We start from the raw sequence: 21783 nt of genomic DNA, 5'->3' as shown, positions 1-21783 counted from the left end.
ACATGGTGCTAACAACCATCTACACTGAGATCTGGTGCCCTGGCATACATGCGGGCAGTATACTGTATAAATAATAAATAAATAAATCTTTAAAATAAAAAAGAGGGTTTGTATCTAGTCTTAATGTAACTTGTTATGCTGTTTTTGGTAGATATTATAGGAGGCCTGCTCCTTTCTTCAGAAAAAAATGGAGGTGTACTGGATCTGAGGGAGAGAGGAAGTGGGGGAGAGAGACTACTTCTCCCTGTTGTTGCAACATTGTGCCCATTAAAGGCATCTCTCTAGTTTTTTTGTTCTTGTCTACTTTTAAACTTTGTCATTTGAAGAACATTGGTAACATAAAGAGGGTACAATGGAAGCAACAATGGAGCTGCAGCAGCGATGAAGGAAGGAGCAGCTACAGTGCCAACCCAAATGTAGTTTTCCAGAGAGAGAAAGGGACAAGGCTAATGTCACTGAAAGGATGCAAAATTTGTTCTTGGACATTGGAAGCATTTCAAGGAAGTGCTAATCACCAAGCACCCCAATATCTAGGCCTGAGAGTAGTAACGTTAGCCATTACTAAGGCCAAGAGTCACAACACACTAAGGCCTAACAGCTGTAACACTAGATACTGTAAGAGTTAAGGCTTCTACAACCCTAGCCTCAAGAGCTATATTAGCCATTGTAGGGGTTAATGGTCCCAACAGCCATTAAGGAGCTTAACACAAGCAGATACTGAGGTGTGCTGGAACTTACTGTTGCTAGAAGCCAAGGAACAGAACAGCTGCAGAGTGCCAGGGTCATTAGTACTTAAGTGTAGATTTCTTACTTGTAAAACATGGAACAATAAATCTCTGGCTCTCAGGACTGGGAATATAAACTTCTGGGTCTGTTAACCCAGCCACACTTAAAGGTTCACTACTGCAAACAATATTTATCTGCATAAGTATCACAGCCAGGTGACTGGTAACACAAAAAGAAAAATACAAAATTGTGACCATCTACCTTGCTGAATTCTCACAAAGTAAAGAGATCCAGGTAACCAAAATATGCAGATTAAGACAGAGAACAAAACTTTACAGACACCCCCATGTATCTATTTCTTACATGCCAACAAGGGTAGTGACTAAGCTTATTGTGTTTACTTTTACCCTGTAGAAAAGTTTTGCATGATTTTTAGAGAAAGTAGTTAAGGACAAGGTTTTGCCATACTGCCCAGTCTTGCCTAGAGCTATGTATCTCAGGCTGGCTCCAAACTCATCATCTTCCTGCCTGACCACTGCTTCCTCCTCCTCTGAGTGCTGGGATTACTAGTGTGTGCCAATATGCCTAGCTTAGTCTTGCATGATTCTGAGTGTCACATAAATGGCACCACAGTGTGCATTCCTTTAGATCAAGCTTATTTGCTCACTACCGTGCTTGTGAGATTTGTTCATATTGTTGTTCTATAGACCTGGACTATATTCTATGTTAGGTGTATGTTATACTTTCTACTATCAATAAACATTGAGTTATTTCAGATCTAAGTTTGCTATAAGTGGTGTTGCATACATTCCTATAAATGTCTCTTACTGAAAATATATCTGCCTACATATTTTGAATATAGTACCTGTAACTGGAATTATTAATCCGTTGACATGGCTACATTCAGCTTTATTTGTATGAAACAATTTTCCTATTCAATTAACAGCAGCAAGCTTCCAGTTGTTATACATTCTTCAAGAATTTTTTTTTACTTTTCAGTACTCTCATAGAAGAAAGTAGTATCATGCTGTACATGTTCTTAATCAGTGAGAAATCTGAACACATTTCTGTGTGCTAACTGGTCTTTTGGACATCTTTTGTGCATTACTTGCTTCAAGTCATACCCACTGAAGTGTATGCTTTTTGTTTGTGTTTTAAATTTTTTATTTTATTTATTATTTATATATATATATGTACATGAACATATGGTATGTATTTGTGGTCATTTGTGCCATGGCACATGTGTAAGAGGTCAGAAAATACTATAGAGACAACATCCTACTTCCGCCTAATGTAGATTTGAATGAAGGAAGTCAGGTCACCAGTCCTGCATGGCAAGTGCCTTTATCCACTGACATCTCACTGGCCTTTTTTCACTGCTTTTTAAGAGAGGCTCTCATGTAAGCTAGTCCTTCACTTTCTATGGAGCCAGGGTTGGCCTTGAACTCCTGGTTCTCCTATCTCAAACTTCCACATTCTGGAATTACATACATGATACATAAAGCCAGGCTGGAGCACATACTTTTAAAATAAGAAAAAGATCATAATTTTATAAACATTTTCCATGGGACTATGAAAACAAAATCTTGAGCAGTGGAGCAGTCATTAAGAACAAGAGGGTCCACCTGGGTTTAATACTCAGAACCCATGTAAAGGTAGAAGGAGGGAACTGACTTCACAAAGTTGTCCTCTGACTGCCACATGTACATGTGCTCACACACAATATCATGTGCACAGAAACAATAATAATTTTTAAAAAGAAAAAAGTCACTAGTTATCTCTTCCAGTTTGTAAAGACTGAGAATAAAAACAAGAAAGGTAGTAATGAAAAGGAACTCCTAAAGTAACAAGACAAGAGGGTGGGATATTATGAAGACAAAACACACTGAGTGAGATCTGCATCTTTTTAGTAGATGGGAACTAAACCACAAAAGGGACAAAGGGCAAGAAACATGTTAGCCATTGTCACAGTCCAAAAAGGATTTTCAGAATAAATGAAGAGGGTACAAATGGTACTTCATACTGTTTTATAGTGCTGTGTAATTCAGGGTAGTTCACTGCTCTTAGGGTAAAACACTAAATATTCCATAAACAGAAATATATGTTGTGCATATATATATATGGTCAAAACTCCTTCCTTTATAAATACTACTGAATTAGCCAGCAAATATATATTAACCTTTCTTTAACCTCACAAGCCAACACTAGGCTTTATTTTCCTCCTCTTTTTTTTCTTTTATGAGTTACCAGAATGCACCATAGCATTAGCTGCTTATTTTTAGTTTACTTATTAAATTTTAATAAGACTCTTCAGATAGCAGAACAATCAGTTAAAGAAAGTTAATATTACTGGACAAGATCAATGCCTAATGGACTCCACATGTAAGTGAAAAAGAAGAAATAATGTGGCTTTGGTTTCATAATCTTAGGCGCAGGACAGTACCGCATAGAATTTCAGCCTGGAATGCAAAATGATCATATATTTAGAATGTGGTCTTAAAAGAGGTTAAGCTACTGTATTTTTTAAAATGAATCAGACCATATGTAACAAGAACTCAACAAAAGCAAGTAAACCAGAATAAATTGTCACAATTAAAATTCTGGCATTATCATGTTGTATAAGTATGTCACCAAAACAGGCACTGAATAATCACTGCAAATAGCATATAAAATAAATTTGATATGTCTCAGAGATCTTAAAAAGAAAGAGTCCTTTCTCACCTATGCATTGCTATTACATTACTGTCTAAGAAATCATGTCACTGTAATGAAAATACTTAAGGGTATTCGTTGTAGGGTGTTTGCCTAACATGCACAAGACTCTAGGTTCAAACCCTAGGAAATCAAAAATATTTAATAATGAATTTTTTTTCTTATTTTAAGAGAAACTTGTTCCAAATAATTAAACTATAATACTCCACAGCGAGAATTACAACTCATAAATATACAAGGGTAGGTTTGTTCATAAAACCAAATTTTAAAAACGCTGAAGAAATACTCTTTTTTCCAAACTAATTAACTTGCCCTGCAAAAGCAGCCAAAAAGAAATTCATGACGGATTCCTTGAAGATTTGGATTTCTTGAAGATTCTATTATTGTGTTCCTAACCACAAAGACAAAGAAAATCTAAAACATGATGGGCAGTGCTAGGCTTGAATTATCCATTTTGGAGTTAAGCTCTTTTTGATCTAACTAAACTGGAAAGCTATGAATCTTCAGAGAAAAATCAGAAGTGCTATGAATTGAAGGTCAAAGAAAATTCTACCATCTAGAAAACAAGCTTAATCATGCTTAACTAAAACAAAAAAAGAAACCAAAACAAAAGAAACTCACCAATCCCTAAAGGGAGATGTAATCTCCTAAAGTCTTATTTTGTTTAATGTAGGAAGAAATCACATCTATCTTTTGGATGCTATAGACTCATACTTACATTGTACTTGAAACATGTTAATATATTTTAACAAAGTGAATTTATATGATATTCTATATTGTGATCTACTTTTAGAACAATTCATTCTAAGAACTGTCTTATTAAAATTTCACAAGCATGACTATTAATGGCTGTGTTATATTCGTGTACATTAATTTAACCAAGTCCTAAATGTTTTACTATTTGAAAATAAAGTTCTGTAGATCTAATTTAAAACTGACAGCCCTTAAGAACTGATCTATTGTTTACTGCAGCAAACAATATGGAGAAATACACCAACTTTTAACAGCAAACAATATGAAGAGATAGCTCAGCAGTTAACAACACTGGTAACTCTTACAAAGAATCTGGGTTCAATTTGCAGTACCCGTGTGATGGCTCAAAACTGTCTATAACTTTAGTTCCAGGTGATCTGACACTTTTCTAGTCTCCTTAGACACCAAGTACACATGTGGTATGCAGACATATGTGCAGGCTAAACACTTATACACATAAAACAATAATAAAATGCTTTAAAGAACCTCCTTTACAATAAACAAACAATAAAGAAATATAATATAGCAGGACAAGCATGGTGGTGCATGCCTCTAATCCCAGAATTAGTGAATCAGAGACAGGCAAATATCTGTGAGTTCAAAGACAGTGTGGTCTATATAAGTCCAAGGCAGCCAGAAATCAGACCTAAGTTGCAACTACATAGTGAGACATGGTAGCAGCAGCAGCAGCAGCAGCAGCAGTAGTGGTAGTAGTAATGTATCAGTATTTTAAAAAAGCAATTTTAATTTTCACTTCTGATTACTTCCTAATGACAAACTACTGAGACTAACTTGTTTCAGCTATCTTGTATCAGACCAAGATTCAGCTATCTTATTCTTTGAAGTAAGAGTTTATATCATATATGAGATAGATAGAGATAGATAGAAGATGGATTTCTTGGAAATGAAACAGATGCCTACTAGGGTTTTATACATAAGTAAATTAATTTAACCAATTTACAGAGTAATGCCTACTTGAAATAACCTTAAAAAATGGAGCTATCCTATGAAAAATGGACATAGTATAACAGTGGCAGTTAGACCATAGATTATAAGTGCAAAGTAACTGAAATCAATGAGGTAATTCCTACCAAGTCAGTGTGTTCTGTTCCTTAGTCAGTTGTGAAATACTTGTAGGATAATGTTTCCTCTCTCATTAAAAGATTTCCTGATGAAATGTACTGAGACTCAGGGAAGCTTGAAAAGAAAGACTCAAGATATAATTTACACGCACTTCCAAGGGTTCCAGGGTTATTGTTTATACATGATTAGCTGTAGCTATAACTCTCAAACTATTGTATCTATAGGCCCAATTATATTTTTGATCTCATCTAAATTTTTGCCATACACTATGACCAAATTAAAAAGAATATTGCACATCAATACAACACATTAAACATAGTATTTCATTATCAAACGCACTTTATCCATCTGATTTTCATACCAAGTAAAGATATATGGGTGAAATGATATCATAAAAGAAGATAATATGAAGTTGATAAATACAAGCATTTGAGGAAAACATGACACAGAAAAAGGAAGATAATAAAAACAAAAGATTCAAATTTGTATAAAAAAATTGACGGAACGGTTCTGTGTCACTGATAAAGTACGAGATATAAGACCTAGTGGCCAATGCCAAGAAACATAATGAGTTACATGAGCCATGGTATCACTAACATAAAAACAAAATCATTGCCCAGAAGTTTCATCACTTATGATTTGAAATAGAAAAAACTTACTCTGCTATCCTCAAAAGAAAAGCAATGAAAATGTCTTCCATATTTACATAAGCAGAGTAATGTATTTTATAATAAATTTCTTATACCTTTATCTTTTAAGTAGGCCAATAGCAATACAGCACAGAATCATAATATACACCATCTGTGCATATTTAGAAATTAGCCCATATAAGTGGCTTCCTAAAACTGCCTAGACATATGCCTAGACAGAATGTGCAGCCAATGGAGTGACCATGACAACAGCAACACGTTGAACCTACGTGATTGAGAGCAATGCTCATTCTACAAACAAAACCTGAAAGATATGACTCACTTTGCTGGCCCACCTCCAAAGAGGAAAGCAAGCAGTCCAAAGAAATGCTGATAAGCAAGCACATGGGCCAAGAGACGTTAGAATGTCATTCCATTCTAAATTATTAAGGGCAAAGTTTATAGTTCATTTGGGGGGAAGCCTTGAGTCCATAAGATTTACAACTCAATGAGAAATCTTACCCCAGGGATTCCCTCAAATCTCTACTGCCATGGAAGCCAACAATCAAACTAAATCAAAGTATTTATTATCATAAAGTCACAGATAAAAAGAAACCTCCACAGCTTGTGTTGGAGTTCCATCTGGAAATGATGGAACTTCATATTGTTTTGTAGATTTTCGTTACTTTGGTACACAATTTTCAGATGAGTGAAAATATTTCTGTTAATCCTTTATTTCTCTTAGATACACAGTTCTTTTTTTCATTTGGAGTTGAGATAAGCAACAGATGCAAAGCAGATTTGAAATTTTCTTCTTGTCTCAGCTCTGCATTAAAGACTATTATACTATTTCACTACATCTATGTATTAAGTTCCCTAGAAAACCAGATATGGTGGTACATACCTTTAATCCCAACACTCCAGAAGCAGAGGCACACAGATTTCTGAGCTTGCCTGCCATAGCTACGTAATGAGACCCTGTCTCAAAAGCAAAACAAACAGCAAAAACCCTGGAAAGCCAACAGAGCAGGCCATGCTTATAATTCCAGCTCTCAACAAGTGTATAATTCTATATTTTCTAAACACTTGAGCTCATAAATGTACTTGGCTCAGTACTTCTATAATTTTGAAGGAATCAGGACATAAAACTGGGTAAAAGAAAATGGATTGAATTACAACTTGACCAAAGGGGAGATATAATTTCCAATTTCCTCTCCTCTGTGCCTATGACCATTTTACAATTTACAGAAATCCACACACATGGGGCAAAGGCTAGAACACCTACATTTCAAAATACAGTGTTTTGTGAAAGAGAAGCATCCTCCCCATTCAGTCCTTGGTGGAGCTCTTTTACCCTCTCAGTCCTTGGTAGAGTTCTTTGTCCACAAGTCCATTACTTAGACCAGCGGCAAGCAGAAACCTTTTTGTCTTTTCTTCGGAGACTAGCTTCAAGCTGTAATCTCCTGAATTCCTATTTTATATACAATGTTTGCAAGTAAACATGGGTATCTGATGGGGCAAAGGAGGACCAAGTATCTTTCTTTAGAATATCTCCTGTCCTGACAGAGCTTCTGCATAGCATCAGAGTTTGTGAGCCCAGAATGATAAATTATATTACTGTTTCACAAATAAGAAAAACGAAGTCTTGGCTTGATCATTCATTATGCTGCTATGTGATTAAAACTACTACTGTGTCCCAGGTCAGATTCATAGTCAAATACTATCCTTATTGTAACATTAGGTTAACAATGAAAAAAATATTTTTTTAAAACCTGAAAAATAGATTCTATTCTACAGTATATGCTGATATTTAAAAGGCTATTTACAAAGCTGAACCAGAGGTCCTAAGCCAAAACTTTTAGACATGGAGCCCAGAGATTTGCTCTTCCAAGACTGTTATAGTGGGAATATTATAATTGAATCAACCTAGCCCTCTACAAATGCTGAATAATTTTCCACTTTAAACACTTTGTTCATACTATGTGTCATTATTTAAATATTATTCTATTAACTTAATTAATTGTGAAAATAATTATTAAGAGCAGTACAATTCCCTTCCTCCTTAGACAAGCATGTTGATTAGCCAGAACATCTCTGTCCTCTGAATTTCAATATTTTTTACTAAATATTTTTTATTTTTTACATATACATTTCTATTATTACACATATATACAAAAAACTACCTACAGGAAGAAGAACCATTAAACAATCAGGAGTTATATAAATGTTACATTCTTAGTGTTTGGGCTATTTGTATTTGGCAGCCTTGAAGAAAACATCTTTCCTATCTTGGTGCATCTAAAAATCTGAATGTAAATAAATATCTATTGTATCTCATCATTATCAACTTAAAACATCTATCTAGACCTAAAAACATCTTATCCCCTAAACAACCAAGCTTCACTGTAAAACTAAGCTATCTGGTCTTCAACCCCATCAGAGACTTGAGAAGGAATAAAACTTAATTACCTGAATATACTGGGGGTGCAGGTTAGCAGCTTCCAAAATGTGAAGATGACAGAGACAGTTTGCTATCTCAGCAAATGTACTTATTCTTATTAGCTGACTTTCTAACTGTGCACAGTATTTCTCTCAGATCGCAAACTACTTAAGAGATGAGAACATGACTTGGCCTCTGCTTTACTGTCATTCAGCAACCAGCTGGCATTGAAAATGCTTAGGAGCTGACAGCTAAGACACTAAATCTCCTCAGCAGTCTAAATAAACCGGTTGCCTGCCTCACTACTTTTCTTTAACTACGAATTCCACTTTTCTATTCCCCTGACAAACTATTGCTTTCATTATCAACAAGAAACAGTGAAATGTAGGCAGTACACTAGGATCCCAAACACGCAGTGTAGTCACTGGCCAGCTAATAAAGGCTTTCTATTGGCTTAAACCCATGTTTGAGCAGCCTTCCTTGGTTAAAAAAAAAATAACATTTCTGGAGGTCCCACCAAGATCCCAGAGACCAGACCTCAAGACACTGGGGGTCTCAAACCACTTGGAGCGAGAAGTGCAATGGTAAGGGGACTCCTAGGGAGTGCACAACCAAAGATGTTCCAGGTCCACAGAGCTTCCTTTGACAAATCACTGCCTATCACTTCAGAGGGTCTGACACCTCTATTCCAAAAGGAAATAAATTAGAAAGTCATGTGGCCTGTCACCTCCATAGGTAAGTCTGGTTAAAGCACCTTCTGTTTGGACACATAGGAGAAGTTGAATGCAACTGCTGATCCAGTGTCCAGGATCCACAAGAGATGTTACCAGTCCTTCTGTCTGTTCAGGTGTAAGAATGTGTGGTGGCCACTCCTGGTTGTCTTTACTGTGTTTTTCTATGTGTTTTTGTCATTTCTGTTTCCCTGTATTAACCAGTGACTTTATCTAGTGTGAGAACCCCCTGGCTTACAATCTATGCTCCATTTCATTGGCATCCAGAATCCTTTTGACTCTGTCAGGTCACCCAGAGAAACAAACAAAAACAAAAACAAAACAAAACAAAAAACCCTCCACCTGTCCCACGCCTGGAGCAGGAGCACCTGCTTGTTTTGTGGCTTGACTCCTGCTCATGGTCAGGGTTGGTCCCTGTGTGGAGGTGGGTGGGAAGGGGCTATGTCCTCTGTCCTCTAAGCAAAATACACATAGGAAAGGAAATAGTTCCTCCAAGTGAACATTCCTTCTGCTCCATGCATCCTCTAAGCAGCCTTAGGCAAAGGGAAAAGTTTCCCTGGGCTGAGCCCAAAGGAAAAGAAAAAGTTCCACTCCTTTCTCACTTATGACTTGTGTCACCTTTTTAGTCAGTGGTCTGTAAAACTCACCTTTCTCTGAAAAAAAAAAAGTAAAGAAATACTGCCCCTGGGTTGCTCAGGGGGACATCGCTGGCAGGCCACACAGCATCAACAGAATGGGTTTTCCCTTTTGTTCAATACTGACCAAAGAGACTTTAAGCAATTTCACTGAGTACTTTTTAGAAAGATTAAAGACAGCTACTTAAAGGATTTCCTTGTCATTCAGTCGGCCCCACATATTAGAAAAAAGTCATAGAAATTAATAAAGTATTAGCAAGTCTCAGTTGCAGAAGATAATTCAAAGGGTGTTTAACAGCAGAGAACTGATTGGAACAAGATGTTTTGCATAAGCTGAAAACCACTATCACCTTCTCTGATGATGAGACTCAGTTAGACTTACAGATACTCAGAAAAATTTTGGTATCTCACCCTCTGTCAGAAGAAACCAACACCCCAGTGCTGGCCCAACACAACTAACCAGTTCAACTACCTCCATCTAGATTAAACAATACTCAACGACACTGGAAGCAAAAGGGAAAATTGCAGTCCATATTACCTGGCTCAGAGAGACAGGCAGCCTGGTGCCCTGCCAGTCACCCTGGAATATGCCTGTCATGTCTATGAAGAAACCTGGGACCTCTGATTCTCATGAGTTTGATTCTCCCACAGAAACAGGTGCACACTGCTTAGACCTGAAAGATGTGTTCTTCAGCCTCCCATTGGCAGAGGTGAGTCAACCCATCTTTTCTTTTAAATGGACAAACACAGTGGGAGGTTATAGAGGGTAACATGCTTGGACTATGTTGTCTTAGGATTTGAAGACACTAAATGCAGCCTTTCTGACATTTCATCAGAGATCTCCTGAGAAATAGATTCAACAGCTACAGCTCTTGGGCTATAAAATGTTGACCAAGAAAGCACAACTTTATAGAGACTACCTACTTTGTCTGCCAGCTGAGGAGAGTCAAAAAGAGCCTGTCTCAGAATAGGATTTCTCTTACCCTTCACATCCCAACTCTAAAGACTAAGAAACGGGTTTGAGACTTTGCAATTTGAGGGATGGGTGCAGCAGATATTGCTGCCTCTGAATACCAGAGTTTGTGGAAATACCAAGGTGCCTATTCACCAGCAGAAGGCAAAAGGTGGGGGTGGAGCACTAAGGCCCTAATCTGGACTCAGACTAAACAAAAGACAAAAGGGGTTTTAAGCCAAACTTTGAGGCCATTCCAACGCCCTGTGACATACCTGTGGAAATGACTGGACCCTGTAGCCACAGGATGGCTGCACCTGTCTAAGCTCTGGTGGCTGCTGCTAACAAGTTAACAAGTTAGCTCTGGGTCAAGATCTCATACTCACAGCACTCCACAACAAGGTTGAGGCCCTTCTCTGAGAAGCACCAGAACTCTGGCTGTCTAATGACTGTGTGACCCATTGCCAGGCCTTACTCCTGACCCACCCGAGTCCAGTTTGAGAAACCCACCATCATCAATTCAGTTAGGCACAGGTATTCATCCATGACTGTCAGGAGATGAAAGATATAACCAGGTATATGGGAGCTGCAGTACTTATATTAACAAAAACAATCTGGGCCCACGCCAATTACCTCAGCCCAGAGAGCAGAATTGATTGATCTGACCCAGGTTCTCAGACAGGGAAAAACAAAGTCCACCACTATATTCACAAACCGTCAATCATATGTTTTTCCTACAAGCCATGTCCATGGTGTGCTCTATAGAGAAATAGAGCTTCTCACCACTGGGGAAAAAAGAATATTAAAAAATCTTGGCCTTCCTAGAGGGTATTTGCCTTCCCCTACAAATTGCTGTCCTACACTGCTAGCTTTCTGATCTGGCTGCCCAACAATTGGCCCTAAAACCAATGTGGCCTATTGATGATCTGATGCCTAAGACTTCATGGTAAATTAAAAATGGACAGCTCAAACCTACAGGTTGATGGAGGACACCAGAGGGAAAGACTATTCTCCTAGAAACAACTGGCAGGACTGTTAGTAACTCACCTTCACCAGGCTTTCATCTGGGGTCCACAAAACTTTTGAGTTATTTAGACCAAGGTATGTTCTACCTATATTAGACAGCCTAGGTTGTAGTGTCTCAGCCAGTGCCAAGAATGTGCTCAAGTAAATCCAAAATAGAAAGCCTTTACCCAGGAAGGGGTCCAAATGAGAAACTAACACCCCCACAAATTCTGGGAAGCACTGACTTCATGCGAGATCCAGCCTCCTGGGGGAGGATAAAAGTACTTGCTAGTTGTTAAAGACACATTTTTCTTGTGGATAAAAGAACTCCTCATCCAGACTGAAACTGCTCAAATAGTAGCTAAAAGGCTCCTCCAGGGACTGGTCTCCCGATTTAGCTTCCATCTACCAATGGGGGTCCGAAAATGACCTAGCTTTCATAGCCAAAACCTCTCAATAAAGAGCTAAGTCTTTAGACACCGATTGGAAACTTCATTGTGCTCGCGGAACTAAGGGTTCTGGCCACGTGAAAAAAATAAGCAGGTAGGGTAGTGGTGGTGCACAACTTTAATCCTAGCACTCAGGAAGCAGAGGCAGAGGCCTCTGTGAGCCAGCCTGGTCTGCAGAGTGAGTTCCAGCTAACCTCCAAGTCCACTACAAGTTTTCCCCTTGTTCTAGTCCAGTGATAGAGTCTGTATCGAGGAGGTAGGCAAAGGGATACTACAACCAAGCTGGAAAGGACTCTATATGGTGATTCTCTCCAGTCCTGTAGCTGTGAAGGTAGCTGGCATTACACCAGGGATCCACCTCATCCAGGTCAAGGAAGTGGAAGTCACAGATGCTGCTGCCAAATGGACTATCTCCAGACTATAGAGTTATTGTGATTTAGGTCTCACTGGACCCTAGGTCCTTCTACTCCATGCCCCTCTACCCCTCCTGAGACTGTGTTTGGTATGAATACAGGGTCCAACCCCCATGCCCCTCTGGCCTGGACATGGGAACTGAGGAAGACAGATACAGACAAGGTATTAGCTAGTGTGACTACAAACCAGCAACCCACATTCCATCTTGACCTTTGTTTTCTGATGTCCTCTTTAGCCGCCTGGTTGTACTGGAGAAAGGAAAAATATGAGGGTTTACCATTTGAGATAGAATACAAAGTTTATAATTCTGTTTGTGCCTTGTGACTGGGCCCTCTACTTGCCAAGAACAAGGGAGTTTCCATTGCAAAAATTCAGTTTGTAAAACTGAGGCTTCCTAAAAACAATTCTTTAAAAGATTCTAGCCTTTGGAGAACATAAAGAAGGTGGAGAACCAGACTCTATGCCATAGGAAGGGTACCTGGGAGTAGAGTTAATTATTCTGTCCAAAAATCAGCCAGGATTAGTGTTTATATAAAGGCACTCATCCCTTGTAATACACATGGTTAAGAACTAACCAGACTATCAACTGACAAAACTCAGTGTGACTAAGGGCAGCCCAAATTAATGTTAGAGGACTTACAAGGGGCTGGAACTTGTCTAATATCCAAAACTTTTAACCTAGGCACTTCCCCTTATTCTCATGCCTGCTAATCTGCCTTTGGGTTCCTTCATGTGGATAACAGCACTATTACTGGACCTTGGTGGGCATGCACTTAAGGTTTGACTAAATGTGCCTCTCATCGTTGTAATTGTTCAAATGACTATTTTCTATATAAGAAGAATGAAGACAAATAGAAGGAGAGTTTGCAAGAAGAATACTCTCTTACAAAGAAGACTTTTTTTTCTTATATCTCTTTGGTCAAAATAGAAGTTACAAATGCCTGCGCATTAGAAAAATAGAAAGGTATACATCCTTGAAGCATCCACTCTGAACCATGCATTTCCAAGCCTACTTCATGACACTGCTACAGACTTACATAAGGCCATATTTTCAAAAATAAAATGGCTGTTACCAAAAATGGACAAATGAATAATAAAGCTCCCTACTTGTATGATAAAGGCAGATACATTAAAGATGAAACAAATAATACCTTCTGTTCTAGGAAAGGACACACTGTGAAAAGAACGATAAGGCTGGCTACACTTGGGGAAAAATAATAAAAATTTGCTTGCCAGGAGCAAAATGGCAAGAACACATTCTGCCTTCTGCCCAATACTCCGACCTCTACCGCAATGCTAAAAAAAAGATTAGAAGTCTAAAACATTGCAATGAAAGTTAACTCTTTTTTTTCCATTTTTCGAGACAGGGTTTCTCTGTGTAGCCTTGACTGTCCTGGACTCGCATTTGTAGACCAAGCTGGCCTCGAACTCACAGCGATCTGCCTGCCTCTGCCTCTCAAGTGCTGGGATTAAAGGCGTGTGACACCACCACCCAGCGGTTAACTATTTTTAAAATAAAAGTTAAAGAAGAATTCACCACAGCCAAGTATTGTACCAGGGCTCAATGATTACCAAAACTTGTCCTATATTGTGTATATGTTAATGGACATCGTTAAAGCTACTTCACCAAACCAGTCACAACTCAGTGACTATGTAAGTATGTAAGTATCAGATATGAGGTTGTATTTGACCTGAAGTTTGAGCTTCCAAATCTTCTGAGTAAAACCTATTTTGTTCCTTCCCATGTAGTAATTACCTCACTTTCAGAATAAAGAGAAAATCATCATGATGTCACTTGTGATCATTAAAAAAAAAAACCGATGCAATTATGAACCTGGCAGATATCCCAGGAGATCAAATCAGACTATTGTGTAACCCGCAGCTTCAAAGTCTCTAGAGACTAACTGGATCCAAGAACTTTAAAAAGTTATCTCACCATCTATTCATTTCCTTAGAAACTGCCTCAGAAATATGTAGCTGCAACATTAACTACCAAGAAAAGTCAGTCTTAGGAAATGTTCCTTCTACATACCAATGTTGCTACTAATTTGAGGAGAAAATTCTCTTTGACTAAGTACTTTAAAAATTTCATTGTATAATAGGGTTCTAACATAGCATAATATTAATTCTATACCCGACTTTCTTTCTGTAACACAAATATTGAAATAGGAGTCAAGTCTCTTGAAAGCATAGCTCCTTACTTTTTATTTGATTGAGGCATTCATTTATCTACCACAGATATGAGAGTTAGGCAAACGTTAGTCATTCATGTGCTTTTTATAAAGAATCAACATGAATGCAACTGGATCCTTAGAAGAATCAAAACAACTCATTAAATTACACATGAATCTTTTCAGATCACCGAGGTGTGGGGGGGTAGTATACCATTAGCCATAATTGTCCATAAAAACATTCTTTACCCTTACTTGCCTTGTTATTCTTGGCTTAAATCATTTCTCACATTTTCAGTTTTCACTGATGCAATTAAAGTCTGAAAGTAACTTAGAGCACTTGATTTCAACTCATGATACCAGTGGAAGAAAGAAGCTGCTAAGCTGGTAAGTGCTACGGGTCACAATAGCCAACAGCAAGAGGGCCATTTAATGAACTGAGAAACCCCCAAATATTTTCAGAGTTCCCCAAGTCTACCTGTATCACTAAGTGCAGACCTAGGGCAGAACACAGAGGGGGCTTTCTGATTTGTGAGGCTGAATATTTGAGTAAATACCACCAGGAAGGAGTTCCATACTTGCATCTTCTTTAAAATAATCACTCTAACAAGTCAATGCCAAATGTTTAACTTTGTAGTGAAATGTCAACAAGATAATTTGACTTCATTCTCATTCAGTACTGGAGACTACCTACACTAAGGACTTTAACTTACCATAATAATATCAAGAACTCATAATCTTTTACATATGTATAATAAGACAGGTAATGAGCTCAGTCAAGTGATAACTTAATAAATTTTAATGAACATGTTAACCTACAAATCATAAATCAAAATCTTTCATTCTTTGCTGTTCTACACTTTTAAGTCTGTGATAATTTCCTCAAATCTCCTAGTTTCTATATATATCTTGAAGGTACTCCACTCCTATAAATAATGCCATTTACTTTACCTTTTGTCTATGAGGCAGAAACTACAAAATGAACTTTATTTAATTACCTAGCTTACTATTCCCTATATTTTCCCCAAAACAGTTCATTTACATAGCATTATGAAATAAAGCATATCACAATAGGTTAATTTTTAATTAACATGGTTTTGGTCATGTCTTTGTAGCTACATGACTACAAGAAAATTTAAAATTATTTTTCTTTTTTTTTCTTTTTTCTTTTTTGAGACAGGGTTTCTCTGTGTCACTCTGGCTGTCCATGACTCACTCTGTAGACCAGGCTAGCCTCAAACTCACAGAGATCTGCCTGCCTCTGCCTCTCCAGTGCTGGGATTAAAGATTTATGCCACCACACCCAGCAAAATTATGTTTCTTAATGTTTACATTTAGCTATTTACTAATGATGAGTAATTTGTTATGGCGGGTACAGATTTAATGTACTCAACTGACATGCACTGAATATCCAATTTCTGAGTACGCCCTATGCTAAATGCAATTTCTAAAAAGCAAGCATTTGGCTCAAAACAGCTGTAGTTTTCTTTTTGTGCTAAAAAATAACTCTTCAGATTCTGTGAAAAGCATTTTAGAGAGGTGGGATTATACAGAGTGCTCAAAACCTCCAAAAGGTTATTCTTACCTCTAAAACTTGCCATACCCACACATTGTTGTATAGAAACAAAAGGCTTAAACACTCTAAGAATAGTAACTGAAAGTGGTTTTGAAAAGATGATTCAGTAAAGCAGAGGTGGGTATTTCTTTTAGTTTAGTTTGTTTTTCCATCCTAAGGGGAAAATAGGCCTCAAACCTTTCCATTTTTAGGTAACTTAGCACCCTATAAGATCCCCACACACAAACAGGAAAGAATTATGAATACAAATATAATAAAATGATGAATGAACTTAAGGCATGAGACAGAGTACTTATGGTGAAAGTAGTGAGGAGAGCAGCAAGAGCACATGGGGTAAAACCTCTCATTTTTCTGGCCTACAAAACTAGAAAAACCATGTTGGAAAATACTGATGAGTGTGTGGATAGTAGGAAAAAGAGAGACTCCAAACTTTTTATCTACCAACATCTCTAACTGAACCTTAGATCAAGTTCCTGGTGAATAAATGCAAAGCAAAATAATTGTAAATGAGCCTAGAACTGCCATAGCGAAAGCTCCAGTCTATGCAGAGAAGTAGATTATCACAAGTAGAGGGTGTACACTCATTTGGTAGAAGGGAGGTGGTGTGTCTTTTAGCATGGGAATGCTTACAGCCAAAATATGTATGGCAAAAGTGAGCACAAAAGGAAAAAATACCCTCAGGAGTCTGGCCTTCAAAAAAGTAATAACAAGAGAGAAAGAATTCAAGGAATCATGATCATTCAAAAGAAAGAAAGGAGGTGTAAAGCTACTGGTCACTCTGACTAAACCCTGAACCATTTTAATATAGACTAGACTGGTAGTGGTCTAACTACAAACTAAATGAGAGCTACTTCAAAAGTAGTAGTAGTGTGTGTGTGTGTGTGTGTGTGTGTGTGTGTGTGTGTGTGTGTGTGAGAGAGAGAGAGAGAGAGAGAGAGAGAGAGAGAGAGAGAGAGAGAGAGAGACAGAGAGACAGAGAGAGAAATAAGGAGGAGGGAAGGGGAAAAAAACCAAAAAGTAAATCACACAAATATAAGTAAGTACTATAAAGAAGAATAAATTTCTTAGAGTAATAAGATGAAAATTTGGGACTAAATGGTAATGAAACTACATCATAATCTGTGGAATGCAATTACCAGTGCTTAGAAGGAAATTTAAAGTCTCAACTGACAGTGTTTAAAATGGATATAATAGTCTGAATAGGCCCAAACACTGTCATTACTATTCCTTTTCTACCAATATTTAGATAAATGGTTGTAGAGGGAGTAGCTTCAGAATCAGCATACTTCTTTCAACTTTGTGAATAAGAGTTCCTCGCGAGGGAAATTTTATTGGGTTGTTGTTGTTTTGTTTTTTCAAGACAGAGTTTCTCTGTGTAGCCTTGACTGTCCTAGACTCAATTTATAGACCAGACTGGCCTAGAACTCACAGCAATCTACCTGTCTCTGCCTCTTGAGTTCTTGGATTAAAGGTGTGCGCTGCCATGCCCAGCTGGAAATCTTGTTGTTCACCTTGATCTGATAATGTAACAAAAGCATTTCAGATTAATTCCAATAGAAAGCTCTGCCTTCTGTCTACCTGTCAAATTGAGGGTCCCATTCTGTCAAGACATAGGTACAAGGCTCAGGAATATCCCAGGACATACATGCCAACTGAATACAATTGGGAGGGGCCAGCAAGTTAGCCCATTAGATAAAGGTGCTTGTCTGGCAAGCCTGAGGGTTTGAGTTCCATGCCCAGAAACAATGCAAAGGCAGAAGGAGAAAACAGACTCCACAAAGTTATCTTTTGACCTCCACTTATGTGACAACACACACACACACACACACACACACACACACACACACACACACACACACTAAATGATGATAATGATGATGATAAATAAAAGAATAATTTTTCGAAAAGAAAGGGAACTTTGTACTCAGGTGTTTCTTACCCTCTGTGGAGGATGGGTCTGTAGAACTTCTGGAACAACTTTTTTTTTTTAAAGCAAGTCAGCTGGTTGTAGTTACACACGCCTTTAACCCCAGCACTTGGGAGTCAGAGGCAGGCAGATCTCTGGGAATTCCAGGTCCCTTTTATCTAGGAAAAAAAAGTGAGTTCCAAGACAGCCAAGGCTATACAAAGAAACCGTCTTGAAAAAAAAAAAAAAAGCAGGTCACATGGGAAGATGCTCTTAAAAAGGGTTTTCCTGGAAGTAAAAAAAAAAAAAAAAGATGGCAGAGGAGGAACCACACACAGCATGGGAGCCCTGTTGCAACAGACAATGGAGCATGTTTATGCTGCTTGCCCTGCTGTGAGGAGGAAAGCGTAGTGGCACTGCCTATGGGCTGCAAGTCAAGTGAGCCTGTTGGGCAGCAGGCACAGAGGGCAAGGAGGTGTGCAGCGGCCTGGAGATCTCCAGGATCCTATCTCGGGACTGGAAGCACTACCCAGCCACAGGATCACCCTGACTCTGAGCAAGAACAGGATATTTACCAGTAACCTTGAACTAGACCAAAGTATTTGTACGTAAAGCTGTTTTGGATACACACACACACACACACACACACACACACACACGCGCACACGCACACGCACACGTACACAGCAGAAGTGACAGGTATGGGAGTGTGACTGCAGCAGACAAAGGAGGACCAAAGGAGCGACCACAGGGTGGTGTGCAGTAGCCTGGAGCTCACACATGCTCTGTCCTCAAACATGCTGCTCAGCCCCACAATCACCCTATATCACCCTGGCTCTGAGCAACAAGGTATCTGAGATGAAGAATAGTTCTTTTTTTTTTTTTTTTTAATATGTTTCCTTGAAAGGCTCCCCTGGCCCCATGGTTGGTGTTGCTACCTGAGGCCATATTGATGTCTGTGTTCCATGTGGCGGCAGCTAGGAGCCCTGTTCATGGTCTACAGTCCATGCTGCTGACACAGAGTATGTTGATGCCATGGTCCATGTTACCACTGGAGGCCATGTATATATCCATGGTCTGTGCTACCACAGTAGATCACATTGATATCTGTGGTCCTTGATCTGTGCTGCCTCTGGGAACCAGTTGAGTTCCGTGCTGCCAGTGCATGATCAATGCTGCTGCCAGCTGCTATAGGCAAGAAAACTTCTTTTGCAGTGGTATTGATGGCTGTAGACTCATAACTGAAAATGAGAAACATTGAAGGCTTCTATGACAGTCTTTCACCTTACTACAAAGAACCAGTCCAGACAGGAAGCTATAAAGTCCTTAAAATTTGTGACAAAAATGCTGATGTGTAGCTCATCACAGTTGATGGCATCTGGAGGGCGTGGTGCTTGGGGGTAGGTTCATTTATTTTTAAGCAGCTGGCACCTGGGACTTTAATAATGCTACAATGAGAATATGGACAGCAGAAGTTGGACTTGGTGAATCTTTTTTCTTTTGGGAGGGTACAAGGGTGGGAAGGTGGACCTGGCAAAAGTGGGATGCAAGTGTGATCATCCACGTGCACTGTATGAAATTCTCAAATAATCAATAGAGGAATATTGGGGAAAATAAAGAAAAAATGCTGTAGGAACTTAATCAAAGGAACATAGAAAATAAACATCATTTGTTATCAAAAAAGTGACTAAATATCTCATGTTCTCAACATCATGTCTTCTGTGTAAAGAACTGAACTGAGTTTATTTTCAAGAGCAACAAGTGCTCTTAACTGCTGAGCCATCTCTCCAGTCCCTAATAAAAAGTTACCAAGCCAGGCGTGGTGGCGCACGCCTTTAATCCCAGCACTCGGGAGGCAGAGACAGACGGATCGCTATGAATTCGAGGCCAGCCTGATCTACAAAGCGAGTTACCAATGGTCTATTCTCAAAGCAAAATCTTTAAAATTAGTTAAATCTTTATATTCTTGAACATGTGATACACTTAAAACATTTTTCCTATTGTCCTACTACATGTAGTTCACTTGGTTTTAGATTTATTTGTTTGCTTATGTACTGCAGGGGGTTTGTGTGCCTGTGTGTTTGCATCTGTGTTTGTGAATTTATTTGAGTGTGCTTGTATGTGTGGTAACCAGAAGAAGATGTCCAGTGTCCTCCTCTATAACTCTGTTTTTCTTTTAAGGCCTGGGTCTCTTCCTGAACCTAGGGTATTTCCCTGAATAGGCTAGAAGCCAGCAAGCTTAAGAAATCCTCCTGTTTCTTCCCTCTTCGAGCTGGATATGTTCTTATTTCTTCAGTCAGGGACCACAACCCATGGATGGCTCCACCCATATTTAGGTTGGTTTTTCCTATCTTAGTTAAGTTAATCAGGGCAATGCCTCACAAACATGCCCAAAGACTGTTTCCATGGTGATTCTAAATCCCCACAAAGTGGGAGGAGATATGGAAAAAGAAATTATAATCAGAATATATTGTATGAAATTTCAATTAAAAAGATTAACTATCAAAAAGACTTACTATAAAACTCAAAGTCATAAAAACAATGTAGTATTGGCAAAATAATAGACTTTAATCAATGTAATAGTGTCAGGACTCATAAATGGACACAGATTAATACAGCTAACTTGTCTTTGACAAAGAACCAAAGAAAATATAATGAAGCAAATAGAAATCTTTTAATAAATGTTACCGGAACAGGATATCCACATGCAAAACCAGGAATGAATCTAGAAAGCCAGGCAGGGTGGTTATACATCTTCAGTTCTAGCACTCAGGAGGCAGAGGCAGGCAGATCGATATCTGTGAGTTTGAGGCAGCCTGGTCTACAAACCAAGTTCCAGGGCAGTCCAATCTTTATAGTGAGCTCCTGTCTCGAATAAAACAAATATATGATATACCAACTTAAATATGTGGTTCAGTTGGTAGATTGTTTGCCTAAAAAAATGAAGCCTTAGATTCAACTTGTGCAATAGACAAAAAGTCTATTTGCAGGCTTCACACACCATGCATTTAACTGTAAGTGCATTGTTAACCTAAAATGGACCACAGGGCTATGTGTAAAATCTAAACCATTAAAACTCTTAGAAGATAACATAAAAGGAAATCTAGAAGACTTCACGTATGATGATGATCCATCATCATAAAAGGAATGATTAATAAACTGGGCTTCATTAAAACATAGAGCTTCTGCCCTACAAAAGACACTCTCAAGAAAAATAAAAACAAAAGCTACATACCGTAATAAAATACTTGCAAATAAATTATATAAAAGTATGTTATCCCAAATATAGATATATTCGGTTTTAAAATGGGTAAAGTATCTGAAGAGATACCTCACTAAAGAAGAAACAAAGATGAAAAATAAACACATGAAAAGATGTTCAATATTATGTGTTTTTAGGGAATCTCAATTTAAAACAACAATGAAATACTACTATACATCCGTTAAAATAGAACAAAATAGAGAAAACTTACACTACCAAATGCTGTCAAGAATGCAGAACAAGCCTCTCATTTGTTACCAGTGCAACTGAAAAAAATAGTACAGCCACTATCCATGTTGTCAGTTTCTAGCAAAATCAAACTTCTGATCCAGTACCCAT

General features: G+C 38.3%; 1 protein-coding gene across 4 annotated transcripts in view; it reads right to left on the bottom strand.

Annotated features, from left to right (window-relative positions):
* Positions 1-21783, bottom strand: part of PRRG1 (proline rich and Gla domain 1) — a 100392-nt gene that overhangs the window by 73141 nt on the left and 5468 nt on the right. The window contains exons 2-3 of one of the 4 annotated variants that reach the window (XM_084788975.1): positions 19121-19423; positions 18216-18361 (exon numbers count right to left, since the gene is read on the bottom strand). The exons of 2 other annotated variants lie outside the window; for them this stretch is intronic. The gene's annotated coding sequence lies outside the window, so the exon portion shown is untranslated. The remainder of the gene's footprint in view (positions 1-18215; positions 18362-19120; positions 19424-21783) is intronic. One more of the 4 variants, XM_084788976.1, reaches the window with a different exon arrangement.

The sequence above is a fragment of the Acomys minous genome, assembly GCF_964271855.1.
Source record: "Acomys minous genome assembly, chromosome: 7".
Classification (NCBI taxonomy): Eukaryota; Metazoa; Chordata; class Mammalia; order Rodentia; family Muridae; genus Acomys; species Acomys minous.
This window is presented reverse-complemented; position numbering and strand designations above follow the sequence as displayed.